The sequence below is a fragment of the Podarcis filfolensis genome, assembly GCF_964270895.1.
Source record: "Podarcis filfolensis genome assembly, chromosome: 10".
Lineage (NCBI taxonomy): Eukaryota > Metazoa > Chordata > Lepidosauria > Squamata > Lacertidae > Podarcis > Podarcis filfolensis.
Window position 1 is genome coordinate 47830019 of NC_139612.1, and position 9245 is coordinate 47839263.

Genomic DNA, 9245 nt, shown 5'->3' on the forward strand with positions numbered 1-9245 from the left:
TTCCATAACACAGAATTTGAGTCTTTGTTTTAGTGCAAATAGTTTGCCTCTGAACTTAAGACTATTGCCATGGTCCCCGCTGTGTGACATCAGGTCAGGAGTCACTAATACTGCTCCATCTCTCGCTCTCCTTCTCTGAATGTAAATTGGAAGTAATGACCTTCACAAAACTCAACCTGCAGGGGTCACTAGAGAAGTACTGGAAAAGAGGAGTGCAAAGCCACTTGATTGACACTTTGGCCCTATAACTAGCAGTTATGAAGCTGGAAATAAGAGTCTCATGGAAGAACAGGAACTTTTTCTAATTGGCTAGGAACAGCAGTATTTCCTTCTGGATTTTTTTTGTATGTCCATTTTGTTTTAGGAACTGGAAGCAGAGAAAAAACACGCACAAAACCTCCAAATCGACTTTTACAAGCTTTGAAAATGATAACATGAGAAGAGCTGTGGGGTTTGATTCAAGGGCATGTGGGAAAGGGAAGGTTTGAGGCTTCTCGTTCATGGCTTGGACAAGCTGCAGAAATAAAACAAGTCAGATTGAATTGGTTTTGCTCGAGGGATCAAGGATAACACACAAAGGTCTTTCTGAATTTCTTTTCAGGGGTGCTGAGTGTCTTTAAATATCTCCAAAATAATGTGATAGACAGTGGAAGGACAACCGAAATATCCTATATTCCCTCAGACCCAGCTCATGTAAACAGAGGAGACTGTAAACCTGTTTCTAGACTGTACTACTTTTAGATATAGGGACTCCCTATCAAAAATAATTAAAAAATCCCTTCATGTGGAAAACTCTTGTCAGGCTTAAGACTTCCAGCTTCACCTTCTCTCTGACATGCCATTTTCTCTGTGTATAAATATTTCCCCCCCTCAATACCAGTTTCTGGGGATACAAGGAAGCAGTAGGCTGCTGCACTCAGGTCCTGCTTGTGGACTTTCCATGCATGTGGCTTGATCACTGTGAGAACAGGATTTTGGGCTAAATGGGTCTTTGATTTAACTCAGCAGGGCTTTTCTTATATTCTTAAGTAAGCCTCAAGAGGGGGACATGGTAGAGATGTATAAAATTGTATGTGAGGAGAAAGTGGGAAGAGATAATTTTTTTCTCCCTCATAACACTGGAGCTCAGAAACATCACCAAAACTGAACGTTGGAATATTCAGGACAGACAAAATAAAGTTCTTTTTCACACTGTGCCTTGTTAAACTATGGGATTCACTTCCATGAGAGACAGTAGTGGCTGCCAACTTGTATGGCTTTAAATGTCATGAAAGTTAAGACCATCGTTGGCTACCAGCCATGGTGGCTAGGTTCTGCTTCTGCTGCTGACCTCAGATTGCCTCTGAACGCAAGTTGCTGGAAATTACAAGGGCAGAGTGTACTGCTGTTGACCGCATGTCCTGCTTGTTGGTTTCCCAAAGGGAGCTAGTTGGCCTCTGTGAGAAGAGGATGCTGGACTAGATGGGCCTTTGGCCTGATCCAGCAGGGGCTCTTACATGTTTATGCTCTGTGTCTACTGCCAGTGTTGAACGAAGTTCTGTCCTACTGCTCGTATTGAAGGAAGCTTCAACAGCCCAGTTTGTTTTCATACGTGGGAGGAGAAGAGAGGGCATAATTTTGTCCTTCACCTCAATTAGTGGACCTAACTTGAACTGAGAAGAAACCTCTTTCGCCGGCCCTAACCTCCCTGTGCACTGTCACCTGCATTGCCTTTTCCCACCTAACCCAACTCTGCAATTGACTGGGGGAGAAATGCCTGGGGTAAAGGAGGTTAAGAGAGGGGGAAGTTGCACTCCCCTCATTTTTGAGCCCCTTTTTGATGTTGAAAACACACATACACTTTGTTTAACAAAACCTGGCTGATGGTATCGTGTTTCATTTGGCCTTCCGAATACTGACCCCAATGTGTGGTTTCCTCTTTCTTACAAGCCGTAAATCTGATAAAAATCTATACAAACAGAAATAGACTTTCTAGAAGGAAAGTGCTTTCTTCTTGGTACAGAAGTGTTTGGTGTCTTATATATGTTGGCTAGGTCAGCCAGTTCCAGGTTTGAGCAGGTTCTGGGCAAAGTGAATCCTGGGGGTGCTTATCAGGCAACAGTGGCAGCAGTGCTCTGAGCTGCACCAAACAACTGGGTCTAGCCACCACTTGCATTAAGGCATCGCTCTGGGGCAGAGGTTTTCAACCTTTTTGGGTCCACGGCTCCCTTGACCACATTCTTTCTGTGACACCCCTGTGCCTGCAGAGCCGGCAGCCCCTCATCCCTTTTCGAACACCCTCCTTTGTGGAGTGTTCCCTCAGCCTCCTCTCTTCTCTCCCTCTCCTTGGGAGTCCTCTGGGCAGCTGCAGCTTCTGCCCTGGTCTCTGAGCTGCCCCCTCCTGCCCCAAAGAGAGGTGTCTCCTCACACTGCCCCTCAGGGACCTGGGAAGCACCCCCTGACCAGCCCCAGAGGCACCAAAGGCTGTTCAAGCCTTTGGGAGGCAGAGATGCAAGAGGGCGTCAGAGGAACAGAGGGTAGAAAGGAGGGACAGAGGTCAGTGTTGCCCACAGCACCCCTGACCATCATTCAAGGCACCCCAGGGTGCCAGGGCACACTGGTTGAAAACCACTGCTCTGGGGCATTGTGAGAAATTTTAATGACTGCTGGACCCAGCAATCCAGCACTGCTCAAAGAGCTAGAGCAGAGCTGATGTTTTCTGACAGGTGAGCCCAAGACAGGTGTTAGCTGGGGCTCTGGGCTGCATAGGAAAGCAGTGTTTAATGTGACCAGCAGCATGCTTTTGCAGAGGGCAGTGCTGCTGTGCCTTCCAAAACCTCAAAACCTCTCCCCTTTGCTCTGCCAGCTTTTCATATTCCAACAAGGCCAGACTTACATTGAAGCACTACCTGGTCACCATAAGCGACAAGGAATTGCATGTTGATGAACGAGTGGGCTGGCAGAGGAGGGTCACAGCACTCTCACTAGGCTACCATTTATTCATTCATTCATTTATCTGCTTATTGCAGACTAGCAATTTTTGTAGACTTATATGCAAGTCTGAGCAAGACTTCTGGACCTTTTAACAGTTACAAAACCAAACAATTTAAGCGGTGAAGCTTTCCCCATCACTTCATGGCAAGAAAAGCCCTGCATTTACCTTGCCAGGCAGCTGCTAAAGTCACAGGAACTCTGTTGGAAGAAAAGTTGGCAGCCTTTCCATCATCAGTGCACACAAAACCAAATGACAGAAGGCATGTCCTGGGCATGGGGCAAGAGGAGACTTCCTGGACATCTTGAAATGCACTATAGGGGTTAGAAAGCACCCCCATTCCCCATTAGAACTCGAATCCTTTTCTTCCTCCCACCCCACATTTGCCTATAGGCTGTCATAACAGAAACTTACTTTATTCTATACCCCACCTTTATCTTCCGAAGGATCTCAAGGTGTCCATGATTCTCCTCCTTCCCATTTCATCATCACAACAACCCTGCGAGGCTGATTAGGCTTTGAGAGGCAGTGGCTGGCCCAAGGTCACCTATTAAGCTGAATGGGGATTCAAACCCCAATCTCCCAGGTCCTAGTCCGACACTCTAACCATTTCATCACACTGGCTTTCACGTACAAAATCATGCCATTCAAATTACAGAAAAACCACAAGGGAATACAAAGAAAGTATGCTAATTTAAACATGCCTAGCCTGTGCATTCCTGGTTTGCATATATTTTGTGGGCCCCATATTTCTTGCATTGAGATTTCCCTCTGTTTCCAATATTGCTTTCTAGCAGGGCTTTCTGGTAGTGCTCCTGGAGAATGGAATCCCTTCTTCTGGCTTCAGCAAATCACACGTAAATCACTTCCTTATTAATTCTAAGGCTGGGACTTACGCCGCACCGAAGTAATCCACATTCTGTGCTAAGAATAAATTGCACAGATTAAGGACATTTGCATCTATTTGCTTTGCATAATTTGTTCTGCTTCCATGGTTTGGTTCTTAAAAGAGGTTGACATTGTTTGACCGTGAAAAGAGTGGCAGAGGTCGAAAGTTGCGGGGAGGGGGGAGGGAAGGCCACAGAGACAAGAGTGAGGGACCGGAATAGATAGCAGGCAATGCCCACCTGGCTGCAGGAATGCCAGTTCACAAGCTGGACACCAAGACACATTCTCTTAAAGTCTCCCCCCATTCCCCAGGAGGCAGTCCTACCATTAGACAGAATGAAGCAGCCCAACAGAGGGGAGGGATGAGGGTAGGATCTGTCACCCGAAGCAAATAGCTTCACCTGACCTAATGCAGAAGGTCCCTTACTGGACCTCCTGGAGTGGCTGAGGAGGTCACTGCAGGTGAAGCCAACTTGTTTTGGCTCCTCCTCCTTTGTTGACATGTCAAATCAATGCTGTAGTACACTTACTGTATTTTTCTGTTTATAAGAAGCCCCCATGTGTAAGACACCCCCTATTTTTTGGGACTCAGATTTAAGAAAATGGGGAAGATGTATCTGTGTATAAGACACCCCCTAATTTTGGCATTATTTTTTAGGGAAAAACCTAGTCTTATACATGGAAAAATACAGTACAGTACTTGGCATCTAACCAACTGGAATAGTGTCTCTCAGGCTCCAGTGACTTGGCTTCCTCCCCCCCCCCCCCGCCACCCCTTTGGCCATAGATAAGCAGGACAAAGCGAAACGAGTCCCTTACCATTTAAAGAGTCTTTAATAATCAAAGATCCATTCTCAGAATAAAGGTGTTCCCAATTAAGGATTCTACCCACTTCCCTCCTAGTCACTTCCATCTTGCAACCTGATCTCACAACTACCCTGCTTTTTGTGTAGCCACCTTATCTGTTCTGCGTGACCTCGGACTGATAGGCTGGACACTCTCCAGCGAGAAAGAGTCTGTTAGCTCTCTCTCTTCCAGCTCTTCTTCATTTTGCTGCTCACCCCTCAGTTCTTCCCAGCTTTTGTCTTCAGAACTATGCCCCTCTGCAAACCACTGTTCCGAATCTCCACTGCTCCTGGGCAGCTTCAGGATCCTGGTCAGGAGCACGGGGTGGGGGGAGGTTCCCACCATTCCTCATCAGAGCAGTACTCCTCAGCCTGGTCTCTGACAGTGTTCCTCCCTTTTCAGTCTTTAGCAGATGTATAAAAGAGGGAACTTAAGCTACAGGTGCTCTTGAGTTACCCTAGTTGCAGAATAGGGAGAAATTCAGCAGGTGAATATTTTTCATGCATGAGGGTGATAGGGAAGCTGGGCTTGAAATATTTCTGCTTGCCATGAAGCTGTTTCCATTTATTTGCTGCATTTTATCCCATCCTTCCTCCAAGGAGCTCGTTGACTATAGCATTTAGAAGTAGGTCAATCTTCACAACAACTCTATGAATTCTCCCTTCTGTGTCTACCTGGAGGCACCCTTAGGAAACTGGCTTGCCACTGCAGGGATGGCAGCAGGTGAGTGACAAGTGCAGGTAGGAGACATCAGAGCTACCTTCCCTCCCAGTGAATCAGGGGGTTCTACTGTCTGGGTTGCAAGATGGTAGCCCTATCCCACTCTCAGTTCCAGTTAAACAGGTTTTTCTTGTTTTCGTTGAACTCTGCAAAATGTATCTAGCTAGAGAGGATGTGGGGCAAAAAAAAAACCCCCAAAAAACTATGTACATCAACCTTCCCAAACTTGATACTCTCAGGAGTTGTGGTCCAAAACATCTTATCATCCCTGATCAGACATTATCATGATACAGATGAGAAGATTATTAGGGGAGTGAATCTAAGATGTTGCATCACCACATTTTGAGAACTATGCTGTCACTCCAGGAATTTTGACAGCTATGTTTCGCTTCTCATGCCCTTTTATGGTGTATCGTTCTGCATTCCACTTGTAGAAACCTTTCCTTGTTTGAAACCTTTGAGAAACACTTGGTCACACCTTATTTGCATAAAGATATAACTGTGGTCTCTTGACCATTTGGATATTATCATCATGTGCAGCCTACTGAGGCTTCACTAGCACTTCCTCACCACATTTCCATCTGCACATCTCATGCAAATATTCCATGGTCTTTTTAGACATGGGACCCACATTTTACTTTTTTACCTGCTGTTTCCCCCATAGTTGGCAATTGTGGCAAGTAGGATCCTAGACCTGCCTCCTTTTGAAGTGATCAGTGCTATTTTTCTAGAAAAAGAGGAGCTGGTAAAGGTAAAGGACCACTGTATGGTTAAGTCCAGTCAAAGACAACTATTGGGTTGTGGCGCTCATCTCGCTTTGAGGCCAAGGGAGCCGGCGTTTGTCGGCAGACAGCTTTCCAGGTCATGTGGCCAGTATGACTAAACTGTGACAGAAACCAGAGTGCACGGAAATGCCATTTCCCTTCCCACCACAGCGGTACCTATTTATCTACTTGAACTGTCATGCTTTTGAACTGCTAGGCTGGCAAGAGCTGGGACAAAGAAATGGGAGCTCACTGTATCACAGGAATTTGAGCTGCCAACTTTCCAATCTGCAAGCCCAAGAGGCTCGGTGGTTCAGAGGAGCTGGAACTCACCACTGACACCTCCCTTGTTCAATAATAATAATAATAATAATAATAATAATAATAATAATAATAATATTTATTATGTATACCCCACCCATCTGGCTGCATTTCCCCAGCCACTCTGGGCAGCTTGCAGAATATATAAAACATAATAAAGCATCAAACATTAAAACAATGGCACCCACCTTCCCGCTGGAAAAAAGCCCTGGAAGCGATAGTATATATTTTTAAATTGTATCCTCCATTCTCTGTTATCTGTTCCCAGCTTGTGCAGCTGGTGTAAACAGAGGATACACCTCAGAAGGGACTGCCTGGCCCAGCCTAACCTTTTTAGAGCAACTCTGGCGCCGTTTAAAACTTGAAAGGGTTCTGTTCCAGGAGCTGCCCTTTCAACTGGATTCCTGTTGTCGCTTTTATGGTTATTTACGGTTTGCACACAGGTTTAAAGTGGCAAATGGGGAAAACACCAGGCAAGCCAGTTGTCTTTGCAGCTGGAAGAATGGTGACAGGATGCCACACTCAGCCCCAGAGCAGAACAGCTGGAGAGAAACTGTGGGTGTCTCTCTCTCTCTCCACTGCCACATGTTAAAAGGAAAGAAAGAAAGAGAAGTGGAGATGTAAAGAAAACCCTGAGAGGAACTTGGAAGGGAGGGGCAGGAACTCCAAAGCCAAAAAACCAAAACAAAACAAAGAGTCACTGAAAACAGAACTTCAAAATCCCAGCTGCAAAGGGGTGGGTTCAAAGGCAGTGACTGAGGCCAGGGGAGAAGGCGACTCAGGTCTGTATCTTGAAAGGAGAGCAGGCACAGCACATTAAGAACTGGGGAATCAGAACTGGGAGGCAGAAGAAAATCCCCTTGTCTGTTCAGCAACTTCTTAACAGGCACAGTTAGGAATTCCTTCCTCCTCTGTTCTCCTGATTCTCAAAGACACACACACACTTTACATGTGGTGTTATGTTTCCAGGCCAGCTGTGTGATGTGGCTGATTTAGGATTGCCAGCTGGCTGCTATTCCATTTGTTCGTTTGTTTTTCCTTCTGGGTACTGCCCTCCCCCCTCCCTGCTTCCAAACCTTAGTGCTAGTTAGGGGGAACTTTGCAAACTCTTTAATGAATTATCAGTCGTATGGAAAAGAGCAATGGGAGGCCTGTCTCACCCCCTCCCCCACCCAATCTGGAATGGCCAGCAACCCCGGGCTCAGCTAACATAATTCAATTGTACATCTGTGAGCCGGGAGGAAAAAATAGCCTAGCAGAATGGAAAGAGGATATGAAATCTTTGCAGTCCAGACCAACTTATTTCTTGTTGGCCCTTGAAGCACGTGAGAAAAGCTCATGTGTGTGAAAATGACAGAAAACCCCAGAACCTTTCAGAAATGTCACACATCTTAATGAAACCTCTAGCATCCCTCAAAATTTCTCAGTTATTCTGCTCAAGCAACTTGTTGCCTGCATTGTGCCTTGAAGGGAGTGGAGGTGTATGACATTTCTTGGACATTTTGCTCAAGCGGGAACCTCCTGGCTTGCCTCGATTTTCACTTTAGGCGAAATCTGGTAGCAGCTCTAAGCTCCAGAGCAGCCATGCCTACCCCTTAAATAGGCATACAGTGGTACCTCGGGTTAAGAGCTTAATTCGTTCTGGAGGTCCGTTCGTAACCTGAAGCACCACTTTAGCTAATGGGGCCTGCCACTGTGTGATTTCTGTTCTCATCCTGAAGCAAAGTTCTTAATCCAAGGTACTATTTCTGGGTTAGCGGAGTCTGTAACCTGAAGCGTCTGTAACCTGAAGCGTCTGTAACCCAAGGTACCACTGTAATGTGTTCTCCTGCCTGGGGAGGCTCAGTGCCTGCAACTCTTTTCCGCCAACGCTGTCTGCTTGTTAAGGTGGTCTGTGCCCACTTCCTGTTTCCCTTTCTGCCTGAGGTTACTACTATTATTTATCACCAAAACAAGACCAATGAGACATGTAAAAGATACATCAGACACTATAAGTGATTGTTCCAGAAGATTAGCAGGCACCATCAATTTAGGCTGCATACACACTGTACCTCACCCACCCGTAAAGGTTTTGTAGCAGGTAAGGCTATTCGTTGTATGTTAGCTACAGTTATGAGAGGCAGTACTGCGCTTTCCACTCAAGTTCTCATAGAAATCTTGTTGGCCATTGTGGGAACAAAGTGCCCGTCTAAATGGCTTCTTAAGGTGTTATGCAGTTGTGTCGCAAATCCACTATCTTCTTTAGCACGGGTTCCCATTTTCCAGATCTGGATCATTATTTATTTAGGTTTTCAGTTTTACAGTAGTGTGTCTATATATAAAGGTTTCTGGTGCTGGCATGATCACATCACACAACTTGACTCTTCTCTCTGTTACGAAAAAGGAGCAATGCTGCTGAGTGCTCCAGATGGCTGGAAAGCCAAACAGGATGTTGATGTTATGGGACTGTACCGTGGGAACCAGGGACAGTCTATTATGTGCTCTGAGCACCGGATGTTAGCTCAGAGTGGCACATGACCCTGTACTGGAAGTACATGGGTGGAGTTATTCTCTCTCTGCAGTGGCTGCTGATGTGAGAGGGTGCAGACATGTTTCCTCTGCACTGCTGAAAGACAGAAATAAAGGCATGTAAATACATTTCTGTCTGTCTCTCTCCCCTCCCTGGGGATGGCAGGGGGGAGTGGTTGTGTTCTTCTCACGTTGAGGAGGATCGGCCGATAGAGACCTCGCCTTGT